The 25325-nt window shown below is 48.4% G+C and overlaps 1 long non-coding RNA gene across 2 annotated transcripts in view; it reads right to left on the bottom strand.

Annotated features, from left to right (window-relative positions):
- LOC137638227 (uncharacterized) overlaps nt 1–25325 on the bottom strand; it is a 433485-nt gene that overhangs the window by 361290 nt on the left and 46870 nt on the right. Inside the window, exon 2 of one of the 2 annotated variants that reach the window (XR_011043926.1) lies at nt 7073–7182. The exons of the other annotated variant lie outside the window; for it this stretch is intronic. This is a non-coding gene — a long non-coding RNA (uncharacterized lncRNA). The remainder of the gene's footprint in view (nt 1–7072; nt 7183–25325) is intronic. 2 annotated transcript variants of the gene reach the window in all.

Raw genomic sequence — 25325 nt, 5'->3', positions numbered from 1 at the left:
ATACTTTGTAGATACATCATGCTCCTTCAGAGTTTCAGACAGAAAGTTGATAAATCTCTGTTTGTTTTTAACTGCCTCTTGCTCTATTAGAAAATCTGCATCTCCCTCTGCATACTTTGTAGATACATCATGCTCCTTCAGAGTTTCAGACAGAAAGTTGATAAATCTCTGTTTGTTTTATGGTTTGCTAGAAATGCCTCCTTAGTTCCAAAGGTAAAGACTTTAGTGTGTGTCAGGTGAACATCTGGGGCAACATTTAAGCCCCTAGCACGCTTTTGATGAGTCACATATTTTGTCGATGCAGTATTGCTATATCCATCGAAGACAACAATAGGATAGCTATTTTTCTTGACAAGAACAACATATTTGGATGCAATATCTTCATATGTTTCTCCTGCAGTCCATTTGATGCGTTGAAGCAAGGATCCACCATCAAAAACAGAATATTCAGCATCAGGGATTGACTCAGCTTGACTTATACTGGATTTTGCTATGGCATCTGCAAGCTGAGATTTGGTGGCACTTCGAGAAAGTCCATTGCTTGTGAACAGTGATGGTGGGTATACAGAGAGCTCAAACTTCATGATTTCACTTAAGCTGATTTCAGCATTGCTGGCTATCACAAGTAACCGCTGAAATAGAGCTTGAGGATCTACCTGCACTTCAACTCATCTGTTACTATCTTCTGACCCATTGTCTTGATTTGGTGTTTCTTTTTGAAGATATAGTTTGCTGCATTTTGGTCTTCCATCATTTTGATTATATTGTTCCCAAAATCTTTGGCAAGGTGAGCGTTTGACTGTGGTGCGGATAATCCTGAAATGATCTTGTACAAATACTCATTTTCTGTGAAAGGACTATGTTGTTCTAGGTACTGGAAAATCTTTGAAGTATCCTCCTGATCTCTCATCCTTCTGGATTCAGTCAAGTCTGTTTCTTTCAGTGCCAGTCTTCTCCGGGACACTCTTTACTTCATCACTTATGTGAGCAAGGACTGGCATGGCTTGTAACCATTTTGTTCGTTGAATTTCATCCATACTTCGTCCATGTGTTAAGCCTCCTGTTGACTTTGTGGATTTCATTAACACCTGCTCAATAACAAGATGAGGTGCTAACCCACCCCAGTATCTGTCCGATCTCCTAATGAAGAACAAACCAGACTCAATAAGTTGGTCATAGAGTTTCTCATTCATTTTCTGTAGGTCCACCATGTCCTGGAAGAATAGATGTGCTGATTTTGTGTAGTTATTATGTCCAGAGGCAGCAAAAAATGGAAGCATTCTTTGTAGTTCCCTGAAGTACAATGTTGGCTGGCTGGTTCTTTGACCTCTGAGTGCAGATCACAGGATATCCATCATCTCTATGTACTGAACCCATATTTTTCCATTTGGGCTCCGTTGTAGCTGATCCTGAAGATCTCTGAGCCTCTCTTCAACTACCAATATGTTCTGGTCTTCAGCTTCCACTTCTGTTTTTGTTGATCGAAAAACTTTGTCAAACTTCTGTAATGCTCCATCTATTGAATTCTGAGTGGCCTCATGATCTGATGCTTTCTTGATCACTGATACATTCAAAACAGCATAAACTAAGAAGTGGCCACGTACTGCTCGCTCATGCGCCTTTCCAGTCAGCATATGGTTGACAGTGTTGGGCCCATACACAAGCTCCAGTAGTGTTCTCAGTCCACTATCTTTCATGATGTGACCCATAGCGCCCAGGAAGCTCATTAAGGTATGGAATGGCCCGAGGATGAGAACAATATGTTTGAGTTGGTTTTCATGGCTGATGATATGCCTTGCCTTGAGCCACAAGGGTTGATCAAATGTGATGACAGGCGATATGTTGTATTTCATGCACTTGTCATTTACAAACATCAGGATAGTAAAGATACAGCTTAAATTGTTTGGATCCAAGTCAACCATTGGTAAGAAGTGGAAGGATGCTTTTCCTAAATGGCTACCTTGGGTAATGGTCTGCATAAAGCCAGACCATCCTGGCCTGTTGCATCTATAAGGAAAAGAAATCTTCCAAAGGGTATCAAGATGTTCTCTGATGTCATCATGGACAATGGACGATACTGCTTTGTAGTTCAACATGTCTCCCATTTTTCCAAGTTTTCTATACCTTTTTAATGCAATACTTTTTGGCTTGGTCTTAAAATATTCTGAATTCCAAATGACTGTTTGAGATGTGGCTACTGGTGGTGTGACTGCACACATCAGACCCATGCCATGATAAGTGTCCTTTCCAGTAATTGTTACTGTATTGTGGTCAACATTACCAGCAATGAAGTGGCATAAGCTTGTTTCGTGATAACAGAATATTCTGTCATCGGCCATGCAGGCATTAAAAAGTGGAAATTTGAGAAGATACGTCAGTTCAAACAGTGAGAACGGTCGCCATTTTGAATATGGAATTATTCAAATTCAAAATGGCCGAATTTGTCATATTATTTACTGTGGTGTTCCAAAGAGTCCAGATGACACATTCGTGCATAGAATAAACAAATTGCAATTTGTTTTACTAAACCTATTTTCATCTGATTTCCATAAATTAAAATTGTGTCTATTTTTGTGTGTTTGTGTTTCTTTTGCAAAATATCAAGATATAATGGAATAAAAATATGTCAAAATAAAGAAAAATCTTCACTCTAAAGGAGCAATTCTATAACATTTTACCGTAAAGCTAGTAGTTTAAGAGATATTCAGGTAAATGTGAGTACAAAGTCGATTTTTTCAGTTACTCCAAAATGCGTGTATTCCAATTCCAGGCTTGTTTGCACAAAAACTTTCCATTTTAAGGTAAATACTTATGGAGACAAACATGTGCAGAATTCAATTTTCTATCTTTCTGGTACCAATACCTCTTACCCGTACGATGAACCGTTTTGGAGAAAAACAGGAAAATATGGAAAAATGTACCCTCCGAAAACGTTAAAAGTGTGATTTTCACAACTTCAAAATGGCCGAATTTGTCCCATTTTGGATATGGTGTTCCTAAGAGTCCATATAACATGTTCATACAATAAAACAAAATATTGCAATTTGTTTGACCTAAAAAGCTATTTCCCATGGACTAAAGGTATCGTTCATCCTCCGGGGAGTTGGGAATTCTGGGAAGTTTCCAGTATTCCATTATTGGAACTACCTTCTGGTGTTTCCAAGAGTTCCAGTCCAGATTGGTCAAGACCTGCTACTTTAGAAAGCCCTGTTTCTGAATCAGCAGTGTCTATTTATCCTGATAATGACTTTCTCGGCTTTTTGCCACCCGATTGTGACGACCGACTGTCACCTAAAGATCCCACCTTTAGTGGATTTAGTCCCCCATGGACTAGGTCAAAAGGTCCTGTTCTTGACCTACCTTTAGTTCAGTCTCGAGTCCTGGAGTGGAAGCCTCGTCTCACTGACCAGATGAATATTATAGAGAGGGAACCATCCTCCATTCCTGAGTCCCCTCAGAATACAAACCCTTTCCTACATTCTGATGGTGGATTAAAATACCGGTCAGAGCTCGAGGCTGAAGTGGCCCAGTCAGGTATATCTAACCTGAACGTTACAACACTCTTTGGGTCGCCCGAAACACAAAGTTGCCCCGAGTCATCGCCTGAGTTTTCGGGATTTTTATTGTCCTCTTCTGAGTCTACGGATTCTGTCTCTGGTTTACCTCAAAGTATGTCGATCACCCGCAGATACCAACTCTTATGCGAGGTTATCGATCGATTAAAGACACCCAGCCTGTATGTGGAGAGTGGCCGGCTTAGCCTGTCAACTGTGCTGCGAGAAATTAATATGGCTCGCCAGCAGATTGCTGAATCCCAGCGCATGTCCCGAGACAGAATTTTGAGATTCAGAAGAAGAACTATAAATCTCCCACTGAATTAATCTTTGCACAGTTTTTAAAGACAGTTTTGATAATAATTACCCTTTTTTTCCTTATTAGTCATATTGTAATTCCCACATTGGGTATTTGAAAGGCTGAGAAAGGGACACGTGGTGTGAGGAAATCTTTATTTAGTCACGGTTTCTGTAACTGTTGCATTTATTGTTGTACTGTAAATTGACCTTGACCGTGACAGTTATAATAAATTCAATAAACTGTTATTATCATGTAATACCTGTAGTCCAAAATCAATGAGTTTTGTATGCTTTTAAATTGATTTTGGACTGCAATGGATGTAATTTTTTTCCCTTGATAAATCCTGAACGTATTCCTGCAATAACAAATTGTTTGTGTAAATATAATGAAATTTTTATATTGTATATTATTGAAGCATTGTTGGGAGGAATAGACAATAATCTAACTTTTTATTTGTAAGTACTGGATCTCCATTGTGTTTAAAAGGTCTATTCCTATTGATTTTTGTTAAATCATGAGTCTGAAAATAAAATGTATTGTACCCATGTAAATTGATATACAATTTGATATGTAACTGAAGGAAGGGAGGATGAATTAAATCTTTAGTTGGTCATCCTACCTTTTTTATTGAATTTATTTTTGCAAGGTAAAATTTTTTTTTTCACTTGAATGTATGAAGTTGGTGTAGGGCGTTGTTGCTAGTCGTAAGACAATGTTGAGTGGACCAAAAACTCTAGAGGGGGGGGGGGGGGGAATGTGGAAAAAATTAATAGTAGTTGGGGAAAATACAAACCATTTCCAAATATAACATTTTATTCACTGTAAAGATTTCAATTTTTCTTAAATAGGTTTACATAATTTGCAAGCAATAAATTTACCTTTTTTTTTGTATAACAGAAAGTATTGTAATATTTTTTTGGTCCTACCTGTTGTCTAACTACCTTTGTTTTTGCAGCATGCCCTACTCTCTGTAGGTTTTTTTTTTTAGAGAGGCAACTGAACTCAATTTTCAATGCTCAGCTAGAAGATGTTGTCATTAGAGAAGTTTTGACATCAGGCTCGGCCCTTCTTCAGTATTCTCAGTTCAGTTGAAAAAGAGCTTCGACAGTTGAAAACCTTGCGAATCCAAGATTTCATCAACAAGGATCAAGATATTGTTACTCCACATCACCAGATCACAAAAGGTCATTCCATACTGGAACTTAGTGATGGACAGTTTTTTAAATGTTTGCCCCAGAACCAAGTGAATGTAAGGGGGCCTAAAACCGTCTTTTTGTGGAGACAGTCAAACGTTTAAGTGACATAAACATTAATAGTTAACTGGAACTATTGAAATGGCATACTGGTACTTGCCCAAATAGATACACGGTTAGGAGTGCCTCTCTTTACACTAGTACTGTATAGGAACACTTATGAATGCCCCACCTGTGGAAATCTTGTTTGGTTAATTTGTTTATATTATTACCCGGATGCTGAAGTTTGACATAAAGGAATGCTAATTTTGCCTTTAATTTTCTATTTGGATTGATGGATCCATGCTAACATAACCTTAACAGTTGTTTCAAAAATAAATATTATTTTGTGTTTTATGTAAACAGTACAGCATTTCATTTCAGAAACCTCCCACCACGGCTTCTTTTCCCCAGCCACTGTTTTTTACAATCTCTTAAGTACAGTAATTTATCATAATTCTTTCCTCCCACAGTGTGTTTCTTTATTAATCATAATATTCCCTTTCACCTAATGTTCTTATACCTTTACTTATAATCGGCAAGCCAAAGGCAAGAGAAGGAAAGGTATGATAAATAACAAGGTTCAAGCTGGGTCCCCTTGCCCAGTATAAATCAAGGGGTGGTGCCCAGAGCTCCGTTCTCTAGACCTGTTACTTAGGTTTTTTGGGTATTCCACCATTGTATATTTGTTGTGTAGTGAACGTCGGGTTGTGGTCGGCATTCGGACACTAGGCACACACCAGTCCGCAAACCACTACAGTGCGTACGTCCCCACTGTCGTGCTTAGTTAGCTCGCGAGCCTGGACTATGCCGGCTGGCACACGAACACTAGCAAGACCTCTGGCAGAGGATTCATATGCAACCTTTACCTTGTACTTTTCCTGTCATGGATAAGCGTGCTCCGCTGGTGATGAGCAAGGTAAGGTAAGATCAGTAGGAAATATTTGCTGCTGCTGCAAAATGTCACCTAACAAAACAGGTGGAACTCCTAAAGGAGAAGTTGCCCAAAAGGAATGTTGCTCACAAGACTCATTGTACACAGGGAGCATGATGGGAGAGGTGGAGACCATTTCACCATTTGCAGCAATAACCCCAAATGGTTATAGCCTACAAAACTTGTCGATGAGAGAGGCGCCAAACCCTTGCAGTCAGCAGGCATCACCATCTGCAATAAGACCCCAAAGGGAATTAGCTTACGAGATTTGATTACGACAGTGAAGATCGGGCACTGCAAGCATTCATCTAACTCCTCCTCCATCAAGCTTTGCTGGGAATGGACAAATCCAATCTGATCGGAGGAAATCTACGGAGGGAAAACCAACAATTGAAGACCTTCTCTCCCGCAGATGATACAAAGCCACTGTTGGCAATTTTCCCCATAAGTGGGGAGATTGTTGGACAGTGGTTGGTGAGGGTAGCTCTCCCTTGAAAGTGAAAGTAAATCGCTCTACGCTTCCCGGTAATGAGGAGGGCTCAAGTTATAAGTTCGGCATCGAGCGTTGCTTGTTAACGTAGCCAAAGCTAGTTTCTTGTTTACCCCCCTGAAGGAAATTACCCTGACTGCCTCTGCTCTCATTCCTAAACCAAAGCAATAGAAAAAAAGGTGTGCAATAAATAAATGAAGGTGAGCTGACGTAAAGGGTTTTTACAGTAAACTGTACACATAGAACAAATTCCCTATGAAGAACAGGAAAAGGGAAAAACTTAGGCCAGTTCGTCTTTAATAGGATTAAAAAATCGAGTAAAGCGGAGGAGATCAGACAATGTCCGTTCTCCTCTGAGCTGAAATGCAAAGTGGCTTGTGTTGGCTACTGGTTGTGTGAGCAGGGTGGGGTGGTAGGTCTACCTCCCGCTAAACAGCGGAGGGGAGTAACATCTCGCTAACAATTTTTCGACAAGTTTCAGCTGTCGTCGGAATGTATCTCCACATTTTTTTATGACAGTACCATTCAAATCAAACAAACGATGTTCTTTATTAATCTTACCTTTAAAATTCCAGTTACTGCATCTAGCTGGTTTTTATAGTTGTTCTAATTTAGGAGCAGCAAAATTATAATGCTTTTTAGACTCCCATGGCTCATTCCTCAAGATGTAGCTAAGAAGAAAAGTGAAAATATTTAAAATATTCTGCCACTTTATTGTATAATAAAACAACAGAACTAAACATATTCTTGTTTTTTTTTATAATTATCCATATAGAAACTTTTAAAAAGTGATGTTTCCTATCAACTACGAATTGACAATTATATGTTTACAGTTTCAAAAATATCTAACTTGTCTATTGACATATTTTCCATTGAACAACACTAATAAATAATAATTGACTTTCAGTGCTTTAGTAACCAAATATGACAAATTCGTGGATAATATGACAAATTCGTGGATAATATGACAAATTCGGAGATAATTTGTATTTTTCCTAACCATACAAACCTTAGCTATTTACATTGGGGGGTTTACTTTCGGCGTAGCTGAAATTGACGAGCCAATAAAATTCTAACGAGGGTTAACTACCGCCGCGCTAGTTAGCAAGGGGGTAGGGGAAGGGGTAGCTTGCTACCCCTCCCCCCCCCACACACACCGGCGAGTTGTCTCACTTCACTTAGAGGTAGGACTTGTCTTAGGGGACAGGGCTGGCGGGAAAATATGTGTAAACAGCTAAGGTTTGTATGGTTAGGAAAAATACAAATTATCTCCGAATTTGTCATTTGTTCCGTAACCAAAATACAAACCACGCTATTTACATTGGGTGACTTACCCCTTAGGAAGGGTGGAAAGTCCCCAGCCTTACTGGCTTTGTCTTACCCGGGGACTCAAACTCCGAGTGAGCAGCACTCGAGAAAAAGAGTCCCTGCGCCTCACAAGTTCCTTGCTCCGCAAGGAACATGTGGCCTACATAAGTTGTGTGTGGAGGAACATAGCGTGACTCGTCTTAGGAAGTTGACCTGGAGTCCTTTAGGTGGAAATCAAGGCTAGGACATCCCAATACCACCTCGTCAGGGTATGGGGGACGCAACAATATTAAATAATACTAGGAACACAAGGGAGCATGGTTTACCTGCAGAGGTTGAGGTCAGCTATGTGGAGACCAGGATGCTGCTTTCCCCAAGAGAGGGGAGAATGAAGAAAGAAGTAAGGGCCAGACATACTCTTTCATTCACGCAGACTAAAACCGGGTAACAACGCCCTCAACCTTCTGCTACTTGTCCATAAAGGAGCCTAAGGTTAGACCAGCTGTTGTGCAGCCAACACAGGGCCGATAGAAAAAGTATCGAGGCTTCTGTGGGTCACGTCCTGCAGGTAGTGGGCTGTGAAGGTCGTCTGACGCTTCCAGACCCCAGCTTGTAGTACCTGCGTCACAGAGAAGTTTCTCTTGAAGGCCAGGGATGTAGCGATGCCCATGACGTCGTGAGCTCTATGGCGACGTGACGGAGGAGGGTAAGGATTCAAGGCGTGGTGGATAACCCTTCGAATCCAAGCTGAGATGGTGTTTTTGATGACCCTCCTCTTCGTCCTACCTGTGCTAACAAACAGCGCTTGTACACGGGAACGAACTGCAGCTGTGCTCTTCAAGTAACGCCTCAGACTCCTCACTGGGCATAGTAGCAGATGGTCTGGGTCACTTGTTACAGAACGGAGACTCGTGACCTTGAAAGAGTCGAACCGTGGGTCCGGCACTCCAGGGTTCTGAGTCTTGGCAACAAACTCAGGGACAAACCTGAACGTTACCTCCCCCATCCCCTTGAATGGGCGATGTCGTACGAGAGACCATGAAGTTCTCTAACTCGTTTGCCAGAGGCCAACGCGAGTAGGAAAGCCGTATTCCAAGTCAGGTGGCGATCAGAGACCTGGCGTAATGGTTCGAAGGGAGGTCTCTTAAGAGCCCTGAGAACCCGAACCACGTTCCATGGAGGAGGTCTCACTTCCGACCAAGGGCAGGTAAGCTCGTAGTTACGTATGAGTAGAGAGAGTTCTAGCGAGAAAGAAATGTCCACTCCTTTCAGCCTAAAGGCTAGACTTAAGGCTGAGCGATAGCCTTTCACCGCCGAGACCGAAAGGCGCATTTCCTTCCACAAAAACACGAGAAACTCCGCTATTGCTGGAATAGAGGCATCGAGTGGAGAGATACCCCTCCCACGACACCAACCACAGAAGACTCTCCACTTCGCCTGGTAGACTCCCTCAGAGGACTTTCGCAGGTGGCGAGACATTCTCTCAGCAACCTGTTGCGAAAATCCTCTCTCCGTGAGGAGACGACGGATAGTCTCCAGGCGTGAAGCCGAAGCGAGGCTACGGCTTTGTGGAAGATGTTGCAGTGTGGTTGTCTGAGTAGATCGTGTCGTGGGGGAAGTTCTCTCAGAAGCTCCGTCAGGAGCTGCAGAAGGTCCGGGAACCATTCCGCGTGATGCCATAGCGGAGCTATCAGGATCAGAGAGAGGTTGACCGATAGTCTGGTCCTGTTGAGCACCCTTCTCATCAGACAGAACGGTGGGTAGGCGCACACGTCGATGTTGTCCACCGTTGTTGGAAAGCATCTTGCCTGAAAGCCTTGGGGTCCGGGACTGGGGAGCAGTACAGCGGCAGCTTGAAATTCAAGGCTGTCGCGAACAGGTCCACTGTCGGGGAACCCCACAAAGTCAGGACTTTGTTGGCTATCTGAGGATCCAAAGACCACTCGATACTCACTATCTGCGAAGCTCTGCTCAGACTGTCGGCGAGCACATTCCTCTTGCCAGGAATGAAGCGAGCTGATAGCGTTATCGAGTGGACTTCGGCTCACCTCAGAATCTCTACCGCAAGATGGGATAGCTGCTGTGAAAAAGTACCTCCCTGCTTGTTGATATAAGCCACTACCGTGGTGTTGTCGCTCATCACCACCACGGAGTGGCCCGCCAGGGTCCGTTGGAACTGTTGAAGAGCCAGGTATACGGCCTTCATCTCTAGCAGGTTGATGTGCAGGTACTTTTCTGAATCTGACCAAAGGCCTGAGGTCCTCTGATTCAGAATGTGGGGACCCCACCCTTCTTTTGACAAGTCCGATAACAGCGTCAATTCCGGGGGAAGGACGAGAAGATCCACTCCCTTTCGAAGGTTCTCGTCGATCAGCCACCACCGCAGGTCCGCCTGTTCCAAGGGTCCTATCGGGACCAGAAAGTCCGGGGAATTTGATCCTTGACTCCACCCGGACTTGAGCCGCCATTGCAGGGATCTCATCCTGAGACGGCCGTTCGGAACCAGACGGGCCAGGGAGGCAAGGTGACCTAAAAGACGCAACTACGATTGGGCTGGAAACTCTTCCCGCCTGAGGAAGGGTTCTACCACCCTCCTCAGCCTTGACATCCTGTTGTCTGATGGAAAGGCTTTGTGGAGATTGGTGTTTAACAACATGCCTAGATAAACCAGTCGTTGGGACGGCTGCAGAGAGGACTTCTCGAGATTTACCATGATCCCCAGATCTTGGCCAAGTCCCAGAAGCCTGTCTCAGTGTCGAAGAAGGGTCGACTCCGGGTCTGCCAGGATCAGCCAGTCGTCCAGATATCGGAGGAGACGGATGCCGTTCCTGTGCGCCCATAATGAAATCAGGGTAAAAACACTGGTGAACACCTGTGGTGCTGTGGAGAGACCGAAGCACAGTACCTTGAACTGGAAGGTCTTGCTGTCTAGGCTGAATCTCAAGTACTTCCTGGAAGACGGATGGATTGGGATTTGGAAGTACGCGTCCTTTAAATCCAGTGTACACATGGTCTTGTGGTCTCACTGCAAGTCTGACCGTGTCCGCTGTCTCCATGCTGAACGGAGTCTGCTTGACAAACTTGTTCAGCGCCGAGAGGTCGATGACGGGTCTCCAGCCTCCAGACGCCTTCTTTACAATAAGAGTCGACTCAAGAAGCCTGGGGAGCCGTCGACGACCTCTTGGAGAGCATCCTTCTTGAGCATGGTCTCAACTTCTGCCTGAAGGGCTAGCCCCTTTGCCGATCCCATGGCATAGGAGCTCAACGACACTGGATTCGCTGTCAGGGGAGGTTGAGATGTCGTGAATGGGACGCGATAGCCTTGGCCGATCACGGAGACCATCCAAGAATCAGCCCCATGTTGCTGCCACCTGTGCACGCAACTTTGAAGGCATCCCCCCACAGGTGGACACGAGGGGGGACTGCCACTCCTAGCATTTACGGCCGCGGCCGCTCCCTCGGGGAGTTTTGCCTCCCCTGGAGGGATTACCGCCCCTCTTGTCCTTGACAGGAAAGGGATGGGGCTTAGATACCACTTTCTTAGCTGCCGGCGCCTGCTTCGGTATCCTGCGAGGCTCCTGCTGATGTTGCTGCGGAGCTGGAGGTTTGTAGGGCCGAGATGTGAGGGCCCTTTGGAGGAGCGAGTCTTGGCAAGACTTCCTCCACCTCTCAGCAGTCCGTTCCATGTCCTTGGGCTCAAACAAACTTCCCCCAAGGATGGAGGAGTGTCTGAGCCTGCAGACATCCACGGCGGGGACCTTCGGGTGGATCTTCTCGGTCACCACATCACGACGCTTCAAGACCGAGTTGGCCCACAGGTTGGTAACCTGGTGGGCCAAAAACTCGATGGAGAGAGTGCCCGAGAGGAGGAAGGTCTCCAGGGCCTTCCTATTGCTCTCCTTAGACAAATCCTCAGAGCGCAATAGGATGCCCAGAGAACCTAGCCAGAGATCCAGCCACGAAGTGACCTGCATGGCACACTTCGCGACCTTCTCCTGGCTCAGGATCTCTGACGCCAAGAATGTCACCTGCCGGGCGGAGAGCTTCTCAAGCGGAACTCCCCTAGTACTGTAAGCTCTTCCACCGAATGGTGGAGGAGAGCAAGGCTGGACTCCACCATGATCTCAAAGTACCTCCTCTGCTGTAAACGAGGAGGTGGGAGGAGTTTGTTCCCGGCAGAGGAACGACTGGAGGAGGCAAGGTCTGAAAGCTGAGCGTCGACCCTGTCTCTGGCACTCTTCACCCCCTGGGACCAGGGCAGAGCCGCGCTGGCCTTCGGGGGCTTCTGAATTCCATAGACCTGGTCCAGGACCGTATCCTTGCCTTCGCGAGGGGTGATCTCCGGGTCCTTGAACCTGTTAAGCTACCTCATCAGGCTCAAGACCTGCCAGAAGGCATGCTCAGACTCGTGCTGTTCTCCTCCCTGCGGACTGGCAGCTAAGTCTCCTGTCCCCAGAGGCTCTTCCTGGGGAGACACGTGGACGTTCTCCCGGGGTCTGGCTGGTTCCTGACGAATTCGCGAAGACGACTTCGGAACTGTCTTGGAGTCCTTGGGTTCCCTCCTGGGCGGGATACAAGACTCCAGCAAAGAGGTCTGGAAGGTACCTTCCACGCGAGTCGGTTCTCCTCCACGAGGAGGGGACTCCCCCCTTGGTGCCGAAGGAGAGACCCCCGCCTCGCTGGACTCTCTTGAAGACGGAAAAGCCTCGTCCACAGGAGGAGAAAACGACTGCGAAGGGGATGGAACCTTCCTGACGGACCTCTTAGGAACCAACTTCTCTCTGGGAGAAGTCACCACGAAGTCCCCTCCTCTCCTTCTCTTCAGCGGGGGCGAGTCTGTCCTTGGCTTGAGTCCCAGATCGGCGAGTGCTTGCTCCATAGCCTGCACTACCGCTCTCATCAAAGGACCAAACCAAGACTGACGAGATAAGGACGCAGTGTCCGTAATTTCCGCTGGAGGGAAGGGGATCTCCTGACCCTTCGGAGTGGACGCAACTGGGCCTACCTGCAAAGAAGAAAGGGAAGAATGTTGCCTTGACCTCTCCGACGATTCTTCCTGGTCCTGATAGAGACCTGCGCTTGCGCAGAGGCGATCCTGACTGCGATCTGGAAGCACGCGTACCTGCTGCCGCCGCGAGCTGCAGAACCCGGCGAAAACAGGAGTTGCGTTGGGGATTGCGCTGGCGCTCGCGAGGAGGAGGATCCAATGAATCGCGCGTGGGGGGCTGCTGGTTGATTGATTGATTGACTTAAAGTTTTCAGGCATCCTGACATCTGAGGTCATTGACGCCGGTAAATTTAATTTATGTATACAAAAATAAAAAATAAAATAAAATAAAAAATAAAAGAGTACTCAATTAAAATCATAAAAGTTGAATGTCATAAAAGTTAAATATTTTTCAGAAGACCTGCTTCTGAAATAAATCTAAAAATGCCACTTGCATGGTAGGACACATCATTTCCAAGAATCTTGGCAAGGATGAACCTGCCACCCTCACCTCGAGCCTCAAACAAATATCTATTCCTTAAGTTGTTATAATTGGGGCATTCGGTCAACAAATGCCTTACTGTTAGAGGTACAGTACTAAACAGTCGTCACAATACGGTTGGTGTTGGCCCTTCAGCAGAGACTCGTGTGTCATCCGAGTGTGACCAATAAGGAGACGACAAAGAGACGTCTCCCATTTTCGGGGCATCATATTATACCTCCAAGGAGATATGTCATTTGTTACCTCTCGCATTTTATTCCCATCTAGGATATCCCATTGCTGTTGCCCTTTATTGCAAACCAATTTCTTGATGTCAGGTAAGAAATCATTACAGGGAATGGGATACCTTCTTGGCAGCAACTCGGATGCAGCCTTTTTAGCCAGTGAATTTGCCTTCTCATTCCCAGACACACCTACATGTGCTGGAACCCAACAAAATTGAACTGTTATACCTCTCCGTCCAATAATAAAAAGCCATTCTAAAATCTTTAAAACTAGAGGGTTATTAGAATTAAAAACTTCTATAGCTTGAAGGACACTCCTTGCATCACTAAAAATTGTACAATTACCCTCTTTCTCCAACGCTATTTTCTCAATAGCGGTTAATATGCCATACAGTTCGGCAGTAAATATGGAAGCAGTCAGAGGAAGTGCACTTCTACAATTAAAACCATTACTATGTACTCCAAATCCAACGCCAGCATCAGATTTGGAGCCATCAGTATAGATAAAAGTTGATCCTCTATGTTCTTTAACATGACAAATTCGAAGATAATTTGTATTTTTCCTAACCATACAAACCTTAGCTATTTACAAAGGGTTTACTTTTAGCGCAGCTGAAATGACGAGCCAATAGTTTTTAACGAGGGTTAATTACCCCCGCGCTAGTTAGCGGGGGGTGGGGAAGGGTAGCTTGCTACCCCTCTCCCCTCCACACACCGGTGACTTGCTTCACTTCACTTAGAGGTAGGACTTGACTTGGGGGTCAAGGATGGCGGGCACATATGTGTAAATAGCTAAGGTTTGTATGGTTAGGAAAAATACAAATTATCTTCGAATTTGTCATTTGTTCCGTAACCGAAATACAAACCACGCTATTTACAAAGGGTGACTTACCCCTTAGGAAGGGTGGAAAGTCCCCAGCCTTACTGACTTCGGCTTGCCCGGGGGCTCGATCCCTCAGTGAGCAGCACTAGAGAGAGGGAGCCCCTGTACCTCACAGGTTCCTAGCATCGCTAGGAACGAGTGGCCTACATAAGCAGTGTGAGGAGGAGAGTGGGACTCGTCCTATGAAGTTGACCTTGAGACCTTCAGATAGGAATTCTAAGATAGGACGTTCCCCATACCACCTCGTCAGGGTATGGGAGACGCAACAGTATTAAGCTTAATACTAGGAGCACAAAGAAGCATGGGTTACCTGCAGAGGTCGAGGTCAGCTATGCGAGGACCAGGATGCTGCTTCCCCAAGAGAGGGGAGAATGAAGAAAGAAGTAAGGGTCAGACATACTCTTTCATTCACGCAGACTAAGACCGGGTAACAACGCCCTCAACCTACTGCTACTTGTCCAAAAAGGAGCCTGAGGTTAGACCAGCTGTTGTGCAGCCACCACAGGGCCGATAGAGAACGTATCGAGGCTCCTGTGGGTCACGTCTTGCAGGTAGTGGGCTGTGAAGGTCGTTTGACGCTTCCAGACCCCAGCTTGAAGTACTTGCGTCACAGAGAAGTTTCTCTTGAAGGCCAGGGATGTAGCAATACCCCTGACATCGTGGGCCCGAGGGCGACGTGACGGAGGAGAGTCAGGATTCAGGGCATGGTGGATAACCCTTCGAATCCAAGCTGAGATGGTGTTCCTGGTGACCCTCCTCTTTGTCCTGCCTGTGCTCACAAACAGAGCTCGCACATGAGGACGGACTGCAGCCGTTCTCTTCAAGTAGTACCTCAGACACCTCACTGGGCATAGTAGCAGCTGGTCTGGGTCGTTTGTTACAGAACGGAGACTCGCGATCCTGAAAGAGTCGAACCGAGGATCCGGCACTCCAGGATTCTGAGTCTTGGCCACAAACTCAGGGACGAACCTGAACGTTACCTCCCCCCATCCCCTTGAATGGGCGATGTCGTACGAGAGACCATGAAGTTCACTAACTCGCTTGGCCGAGGCCAAGGCGAATAGGAAAGCCGTCTTCCAAGACAGGTGGCGATCGGAGGCCTGGTGTAATGGCTCGAAGGGAGGTCTCTTGAGAGACCTGAGGACTCGAACCACGTTCCAAGGAGGGGGTCTCACTTCCAACTGGGGGCAGGTAAGCTCATAGCTACGTATGAGTAAAGAGAGTTCTAGCGATGAAGAAATATCCACGCCCTTCAATCTGAAGGCCAAACTTAAGGCTGAGCGATAGCCTTTCACTGCCGAGACAGAAAGGCGCATTTCTTCTCGCAGATACACGAGGAAGTCCGCTATTGCTGGAATAGTGGCATCGAGTGGAGAGATACCCCTTCCACGACACCAACCACAAAAGACTCTCCACTTCGCTTGGTAGACTCCCTCAGAGGACCTTCGCAGGTGCCGAGACATTCTCTCCGCAACCTGTTGCGAAAAGCCTCTCTCCGCGAGGAGACGCTGGATAGTCTCCAGGCGTGAAGCCGAAGCGAGGCTACGGCCCTGTGAGGGACACCGGAGTGGGGTTGTCTGAGAAGCTCGTGTCGTGGAGGAAGCTCCCTTGGGAGTTCCGTCAGGAGTTGCAGAAGGTCCGGAAACCATTCCGCGTGATGCCATAGCGGAGCTACTAGAGTCATGGAACAGTTGACCGATAGTCTGGTCCTGTTGAGCACCCTTCTCATCAGACAGAATGGTGGGAAGGCGTACACGTCGATGTTGTCCCACCGTTGCTGGAAAGCATCTTGCCAGAGTGCCTTGGGGTCCGGGACTGGTGAGCAGTACAGGGGCAGCTTGAAGTTCAAGGCTGTCGCAAACAAGTCCACCGTCGGGGAACCCCACAAAGTCAGGACTTTGTTGGCTATCTGAGGATCCAAAGACCACTCGGTATTCACTATCTGCAAAGCCCTGCTCAGACTGTCGGCGAGCACATTCCTCTTGCCAGGAATGAAGCGAGCTGATAGTGTTATCGAGTGGGTTTCGGTCCACCTCAGAGTCTCTACTGCAAGATGGGATAGCTGTTGCGAAAAAGTGCCTCCCTGCTTGTTGATATAAGCCACTACCGTGGTGTTGTCGCTCATCACCACCACGGAGTGACCCGCCAGGAACCGTTGGAACTGCTGAAGAGCCAGAAAGACGGCCTTCAATTCTAGCAGGTTGATGTGTAGGCACTTTTTTGATTCTGACCAAAGGCCTGAGGCTCTCTGGTTCAGAACGTGCGCCCCCCACCCTTCTTTTGACACGTACGAAAACAGAGTCAATTCCGGGGGGAGGACGAGAAGACTCACTCCCTTCCGCAGGTTCTCGTCGGCCAGCCACCACCGCAAGTCCGTCTGTTCCAGAGACCCCATTGGGATCAGAATGTCCGGGGAATCGGATCCTTGATTCCACCGGGACTTGAGCCGCCATTGAAGGGATCTCATCCTGAGGCAGCTGTTTGGAACCAGACGGGCCAGGGAGGATAGGTGGCCTAAGAGACACAACCACGATTGGGCGGGGAGTTCTTTTCGCCTGAGGAAAGGTTCCGCCACCCTCCTCAGCCTTGCTATCCGGTCGTCTGATGGAAAGGCTTTGTGGAGATTGGTGTCTAACAACATGCCTAGATAAACCAGTCGTTTGGGACGGCTGCAGAGAGGACTTCTCGAGGTTTACCACGATCCCCAGATCCTGGCAAAGATCCAGAAGCCTATCTCGGTGCTGAAGAAGGGTCGACTCCGAGTCTGCTAGGATCAGCCAATCGTCTAGGTAACGAAGGAGACGAATGCCGTTCCTGTGCGCCCAAGTTGAAATCAGGGTGAACACTCTGGTGAACACCTGAGGAGCTGTGGAGAGACCGAAACACAGCACCTTGAACTGGTAGATCTTGTTGTCTAGGCAGAATCTCGGGTACTTCCTGGAAGACGGATGGATTGGGATCTGGAAGTACGCGTCCTTTAGATCCAGTGTACACATGAAGTCTTGTGGTCTCACCGCAAGTCTGACCGTGTCTGCTGTCTCCATGCTGAACCGGGTTTGTTTGACAAACCTGTTCAGAGCTGAGAGATCGATGACGGGTCTCCAGCCTCCAGTAGCCTTCTTTACAAGAAAGAGTCGACTGAAGAAGCCTGGAGAGCCGTCCACGACCTCCTGGAGAGCACCCTTCTCGAACATGGTCTCGACTTCGGCCTGAAGGGCCAGCCCCTTTGCCGATCCCATGGCATAGGAGCTCAACGACACTGGATTCGCTGTCAGGGGAGGTTGAGATGACGTGAACGGGACGCGATAACCTTGGCCGATCACTGAGACCGTCCAAGCATCGGCCCCGTGTTGCTGCCACCTGCGGACGCAACGCTGAAGGCATCCCCCCACAGGTGGACACGCAGGGGGACTGCCACCCCTAGGGCTTGCGGCCGCGGCCGCCACCCCTAGAAGTCTTGCCTCCCCTGGAGGACTTACCGCCCCTCTTGACCTTGGCTGGAAAGGGCTGGGGCTTAGACACCACTTTCTTAGCTGCCGGTGCCTGTTTGGGAGCCTTACGAGGCTGTTGCTGCTGTTGTGGCGGGGCTGGAGGCTTATAGGGCCGAGTTGTAAGGGCCCTGTGGAGGAGGGAGTCCGTGCTGGATTTCCTCCACCTCTCAGCCGTTCGCTCCAAGTCTTGAGGCTCAAACAGGCTCTCCCCCAGAAGGGAAGCATGTCGGAGCCTACACACATCTACGGCGGGGACCTTCGGATGGAATCTCTCGGACACAGCATCGCGACGCTTCAACACCGAGTTGGCCCACAGGGTGGTAACCTGGTGCGCCAAAAACTCGATGGAGCGGGTGCCCGAGAGCAAGAAGGTCTCTAGGGCCTTCCTATTGGTCTCCTTGGACAAGTACTCCGATCGCAATACGATGCCCAGAGATCCTAACCAGAAGTCCAGCCACGAAGTGGCCTGCATGGCACACTTAGCGACCTTCTCGTGGTTAAGGATCTCTGCCGCCGAGAACGACACCTGCCGGGCAGAGAGTTTCTCCAGGGGAACTCCCTTCGCCAGCTCCTCCACAGAGTGATGGAGAGGAAGAGCGAGGTTGTGCTCACCCAGGATCTCGAAATACCTCCTCTGCTGAAGGCGAGGAGGGATGAGCTTGTTCCCGGCAGTGGAACGACTGGAGGAGGCAAGAAGTGCAAGCTGAGCATTGGCCCTAGCCCTGGCACTCTTCAGCCCCCGAGACCAGGGCAGAGCTGCACTGGTCTTAAGGGCCTTCCGAACGTCAAACACTTCATCCAGAATCGTGTCTTTGCCTTCACGGAGGGGGGGATGACTGGATCCGTAAGTCTGTTAAGTTGCCTTATCAGGCTTAGGACCTGCCAGAAGGCATGTTCGGACTCTTGCTGTTCTCCTCCCTGCGGGCTGGCAGCTAAGTCTCCTGCCCCAGGAATCTCTTCCTGGGGTGATACGTGGACATTCCCCTGGGTAGTCGTGGGTTCCTGACGAATCCTTGCAGAGGATTTAGGGACGGTCTTGGAATCCTTGGGTTCCCTCCTGGGAGGGATACAGGATCCCAACAACGAGGTTCGAGGGGCCCCTTCCTCACGAGACGATTCTCCTGCCTGAAGCGAAGTCTCCCCCCCTGGTGCTGAGGGGAAGACTACCGCCCCACTGGACTCACCTGAGGACGGAAAGGCCTCGTCCACGGGAGAAAGAGAGAGTACTCGTGCTGGAGAAGGGACCTTCGAGACCGACCTCTTGGGAACCAACTTCGCCCTGGGGGAAGTAACCAACTTCGCCCTGGGGGAAGTCACCACGAAGTCCACTCCTCTCTTCCTCTTCAGCGTAGGAAAGACAGCCGCTGGTTTGTTACCCTGGCCGGCGAGTGCTGGTTTCATAACCCTCACTAACGCCCGTGCCAGCGGACCAAACCAAGTCTGCTGCTCCAAGGACACAGAGTCCGAAATCCTCGCTAAAGTGAAAGGGATCGGGCGATCCTTTGGAGTGGACACGACGGTACCTGCCTGAAAAGAAGGTGGGGAAGAATGCTGTACTGACCTGTCTTCGTCCTGCACTACCAACCTGTGCTTGGATGGAGGTGATCCCGAGTGCTGTCTAGGAGCACGCGTCCCTGCTGCTACCACCGGCTGTGGAATTCGCCACGAACGATGGTCGCGCGAAGGCGAATGGTCGCGCGAAGGCGAATAGTCGCGCGGGCGAGCGGTCGCGCAGGTGGATGATCGCGCGGGCGCACAGGCGAGCGGTCGCGCGGGCACGCAGGCGAGTGGTCGCGCGGGCGCGCAGGCAAGCGATCGCGCGGGGCGCGCAGGCAAGCGATCGCGCGGGCGCGCAGGCAAGCGATCGCGCGGGCGCGCGGGCGAGTGGGCGCGAGGGTGGGCAGGTAAATGAACACGTGTCCGAGGCGACGAACGCAAGCATTGGCGCGACGGCGAGGGATCGTGCTGCCGCGTAGGTGAGGAAGATCGCTGGCGATGTAGATCCACAAGCGATCGATGACGAGCTGGTGAGTGCAGTCGCTCAAGTTGGCGATGGCGCGATGTGGTATGTCGACGCACTGGTGTGCGATGGTGAGCAGCATGCGCAGGTGAATGACCGCGTAATGGTAAGCGATGGCGAGCAGCATGCGCAGGTGAATGATCGCGTGATAGGGTGCGATGGTGATCAGCATCCGCAGAAGGGCGATCGTTCAGGGTTGTGCGATGAGGAGCAGCATGCGTAAGCGGGCGATCGTGCAGGGGCAAGCGATGGCGAGCAGCATGCGCAGGTGAATGATCGCGTGATAGGGTGCGATGGTGATCAGCATCCGCAGGAGGGCGATCGTTCAGGGTTGTGCGATGAGGAGCAGCATGCGTAAGCGGGCGATCGTGCAGGGTCGTGCGATGGCGAGCAGCATGCGCAGGAGGGCGATCGTGCAATGACGAGCGATGGCGAGCAGCATGTGCAGGCGGGCGATCGCGCGATGGCGAGCTAGAAGCTGGCGAACCATGTTCCTTCAGGAGCGTTGGCGAACGTCGGCGCGCTAGTTGTCGCTGTTGAATAGGCGATACTAAGATCGCCTGTGCGCGCTGGAAAGCAGGTGAACGCTGGCGAGGAGGTGATCGCTGGCGAGCTGGTGATCGCTGGCGAGGAGGTGATCGCTGGCGAGCTGGTGATCGCTGGCGAGCAGAAGGTCGACGCGTGTGAGGTGATCGCTGGCGAGCTGGTGATCGCTGGCGAGCAGAAGGTCGACGCGTGTCCTGTGAGAGGACAGGTGGCGCGGCGCGTTCACGAGCAGGAACGGGAAGATCGCTGGCGCGTTGGCGAACATGTGTTTCTGACACACGCGCAGCACGATGTTGCGTAGCCACAGGCCCAGGCAGATGGTGAGCAGGGAGTTCAGCAGGAACTAAAGGGTGGTCAGAGACCGCAGGGCGAGGGTCCTCAAATGAGCGCTGACGCTCGGAAGAGAGCTGACGAGCAGGAGAGCGCTGGCGAGGGGGCGAACCTCAGGAGAGAGCCGACGAGCAGGTGAGCGTCGGCGAGCAGGAGATCGTCGACGAGCAGGAGAGAGCTGGCGAGCAGGAGATCGCTGGCGAGCAGGAGATCGCTGGCGAGCAGGTGAGCGCTGGCGAGCAGGAGAGCGCTTGTGCGCTAGCACTGCTCGCGTAAGGGAAGAATCCCTTAGCCCCGAAGGGACCGTTGCCCGTCGGGTGACGAGTTCTCCAGAAGGCGAAGATCCGGCAGGAGATGGTGAGCGGTCTGCAGAGAGGTTCAAGGAGGGCGGAGCAGTAGGTTGAGGCTGACGAGGAGAATCCCCCCCGGAGGACGAAGACCCAAAAAGGCGCCTCTTAGTCCCCCTGTAAGGGGAAGGGAGGCCCTTGTGGCGTAGAGTGCGGTGAGCCTTACGTCGGAGGCGGCCTCGGGGGAGATCGTCGGGACCATCGGTTCTCCGAAGGGGAGTCTCCGTCAAAACACTTCCCTCAGAAGGAAGCTGAGCAGCAGTCGAGACCGAAGGACTCACTTCCCCCTTCGAAGGATGTACGGAAGGAGGAGGAGAGCCTTGAGCACCATCACCAGCAACAGCACCTGCGGCGGAAGGCCCAGCCACGTCGGAGGCCTCTGTCACCACGACGTCGACAATAGACAGAGGGTCTACCTCTGCTACCACCGGCGATTGCTTAACAGCGGCCCCCAACGAGACAAGGTCAATAAGAGCGACCCTGGAGGGCAAGCCCTTAAGCCCCAGGGACGACCAAATCTGTAAAAGATCATCACTGGATAAGGCATTATCAATAACCTCCCCCGGAGGAGGAGGGGGAACCGCCTCGCTATGGGAGGCGACGCCCTCTCCCCCCACCGAAGGTAGGGAAACAGAACAAGGGCCTGAGCTCCCACTCGGACGACTCTCCTTAGGAGGCGGACGAGGGGGAGCTTCGGAGGAGGTTTGGGCGGCGGAAGAGGAGTCCCGAGAACCTTCCTCCTTCAAGGCTAACCCCGGAGGAGAACGGTCTCTCTTGGACTTCTTCTTACGCCGACGGCCAAACTTCTCCCACTGGGAGGCAGACCACTCCCTGCACTCACGGCACATGTTCTCCTGGTCACACCGTCGGCCCCGACATTGAGGGCAGATGGTGTGTGGATCCGTATTAACGTCCAACATGAAAGTCCCACAAGGACGGCCGGCAACTCCAGGGCATGTACGCATAGTGAAGAAAATAACTGAAGGTCAACTTCCAACCAACACACACGCTGAAAAGAAAAAGCAGAAAATTAAAGGCTGTCACGAAGGCGATGAGCAGACACGTCTGATCACCGCCGAGCCAAAAGTGAAGTGAAGCAAGTCACCGGTGTGTGGAGGGGGGAGGGGTAGTAAGCTACCCTTCCCCACCCCCCGCTAACTAGCGCGGGGGTAATTAACCCTTGTTAAAAACTATTGGCTCGTCATTTCAGCTGCGCTAAAAGTAAACCCTTTGTAAATAGCGTGGTTTGTATTTCGGTTACGGAACAAATGTTCATTAAAAAGAGACCTGGCTTCTAGGTCTGACATATTCTTCTTATCTCCAATAACCATGGAGGCGTTGATGATACCTTGAATGGAAGTACCTTATTTCTAATTATATCCGGACTATTTAATAATCGTTTCACCCGAAAGCCATAAGGTTGAGGAGATTTTGGGTGTAACTCTAAGTATGATGCGTGTCTTACAAGGCTTGCAGTCTGAAAGGCTAGAGTGTTAGGGAGTCTTTGCAATCTAAACCAATACCGAATAATGGAAGACATTCGGTAAAGGTCTAGAGGTAACTCTCCAGCATCAACAAGGAGACTTGGGATAGGCGAGGTTTTAAAAGCTCCAGTAGACAATCTAATACCTGCATGATGTATCGAGTCTAATATTTTTAACCGGCTTGGGGTGGCTGAAGAATATATTTCACATCCATAACTAATTTTGGAAAAAATCAAGGCCTTGTATAATTTTAAAATAGTATTGCGGTCTGCCCCCCATGATGTATGGGACAATACTTTTAATATGTTCAGAGCTTCAACACATTTAGCTTTTAACGCTTTTAAGTGAGAAACCCATGTAAGCCTACAATCAAATATCAAACCTAAAAATTTAGCTTCACTTGCACATGGTATCCGTTGACCTTTAATGCATATATCCGGGTCTGGATGTACTCCCCGGATACGACAAAAATGGACAATGGTAGTTTTACTTGTCGAGAACCTAAATCCATTCATGTCAGCCCACTGGATAATTTTATCAATAGCGAGTTGGATTTTTCTCTCAACCATTGCCATTCTAGTGCCAGCAAATGATATTGAGAGATCATCCACAAATAATGTTGAGAGAACATCCTGGGGAATGGCTGAGGATATCCCATTAATTGCTAGTGCAAAAAGGGTTACACTCAGCACACTACCCTGAGGAACTCCTTCCTGGCACCTACTCTCTGATAGAGTATCCCCAACTCTCACTTGAAAAACTCTACGTGAAAGAAATGCCTGAATAAATAGTGGCAGCTCTCCTCTCAATCCGATTTCATGAATGGTTTTAAGTATACCATATCTCCATGTGGTATCATATGCCTTTTCAAGGTAAAAAAATACTGTAACATGGTGCTGTTTGGAAGCAAAGGCTTCACAAATAGAAGACTCAAGTCGTATCAACACATCAGTCGTTGAGTGCATTTTTCGGAATCCACATTGAACCGATGATAAAATACCTTTCTTTTCAAGGTACCACATCAGCCTTGCATTGACCATCTTCTCCATGATTTTACATAAACAAGATGTCAATGCAATAGGACGATAGTTTGCTGCTAAAAACTTGTCTTTACCGGGTTTTAAAAAGGGTAAAATAATGGCTAGTTCCCAAACACTTAGGTAACTATGATCATGCCATATTCTATTAATAATGCTTAAAATAAATAGCTTTGTATTAAAATGTACATGTTTAATCATTGCATATGGAATTCCATCGGGTCCAGGGGCTGTATCATTGCAATGAGCAAGTGTGGAATCAAGTTCTCTTTCAGTAAAAGGAGAATTATACGATTCTTCCCTTCCTGTTGCAAAATCTAAAATTTTCTTTTCTTCAGTGCTCCTATACTGGTGACCAGGGGCTCCTTCACACTTGCTGGATAAATTTGAAAAATGATTAGCCAGGGCATTGCTAACTTCATTTGCTTCAGTTACATACTGGCCATTCACCTTCAATACTGGTGGTGGGTTGGGGGTGAATTTGCCAGCTATCTTTTTTACTTTCCTCCACACAGAAGATGGTGGTGTTCTACTGTTAATGGAGGAAACAAAAGACATCCATGACTGGCGCCTTGCTTCTTTCATGGCACGACGGAACTGTGCTCTACATTTCTTGTACATAATTAAATTCTCATCAGTTCTGCGTCTACGCAATCGTGTTAGAGATCTTCTTGTGGCTCTGTGGAGTGCAGTTAGTTCTGAAGACCACCACGGGACTGGTCGTCTTTTGAATAGTCCTGTGGTTTTGGGAATCGAATTGATTCCTGCTGTATGAAGAGTTCCATTCAGTAGGTCTATGGCATCATCAATACTTTCGAACTGTTCTGCTCTCCCTTCGATTTCACTTAGCTCAGAAAATTTAACCCAGTCTGCCTTGTCTAGATTCCAACGTGGCGATCTTTGCAAAGGCGGACCCTTGTTGGTGTTTATAATGATTGGTGCATGATCACTAGTATGCCAATCATCTAATGTCCTCCAATCAAAATCAAGAAGGCAGTTAGAGCTTGCAATTGAAAAATCAATGTATGACAAAGTACCTGTCTGAACATGGAAGTGTGTGGGCTCTCCTGTATTAAGGAGTCCCACATCCTCATTCTCCACAATTGATGAGATAATATTGCCCCTTGTGTTGGCCAAAACATCACCCCATAAAGGATGTGTACCATTCATATCTCATATCTCCCAGTAAGAGAAAAGGTTGAGGGAGTTGTTGAATGACCTCTGCTAAATCATCATATAAAATATTATCATTTGGAGGTAAGTACAGAGAGCATATTGTATATTTTCTCCCTATATCAATTTGTACAACAACTGCCTGCAGGGTTGTACGTATAGACATGGGTATTTGGGGAACATCTCGACGAATGTACATGAGACTTCCGCCATGGCTCCCTACTCCGTGATCATAAGGTGTCCTATAACTAATACATTCGCGAGGTCAAGGGGTATTAGCATCAAGCTTGCTCTCCTGGAGACATACAATTATGGGGGAATGCTCGTGAATTAAGAGCTTAAGTTCTTCATATTTGGCCCTCAAACCCTGACAATTCCATTACAAAATGGATGAAAAAACTATGTATTATTTTCTGGAAGACATCTTTGATGAGGTCTTCCCATTGACAGTTTTTGATTTGACAATATTTTCTGTAGGCTTT

The sequence above is a fragment of the Palaemon carinicauda genome, chromosome 3, assembly GCF_036898095.1.
Source record: "Palaemon carinicauda isolate YSFRI2023 chromosome 3, ASM3689809v2, whole genome shotgun sequence".
NCBI classification, from domain to species: domain Eukaryota; kingdom Metazoa; phylum Arthropoda; class Malacostraca; order Decapoda; family Palaemonidae; genus Palaemon; species Palaemon carinicauda.
The sequence above is the reverse complement of the archived record's forward strand: the minus strand, read 5'-3'. Positions and strand labels throughout refer to the sequence as shown.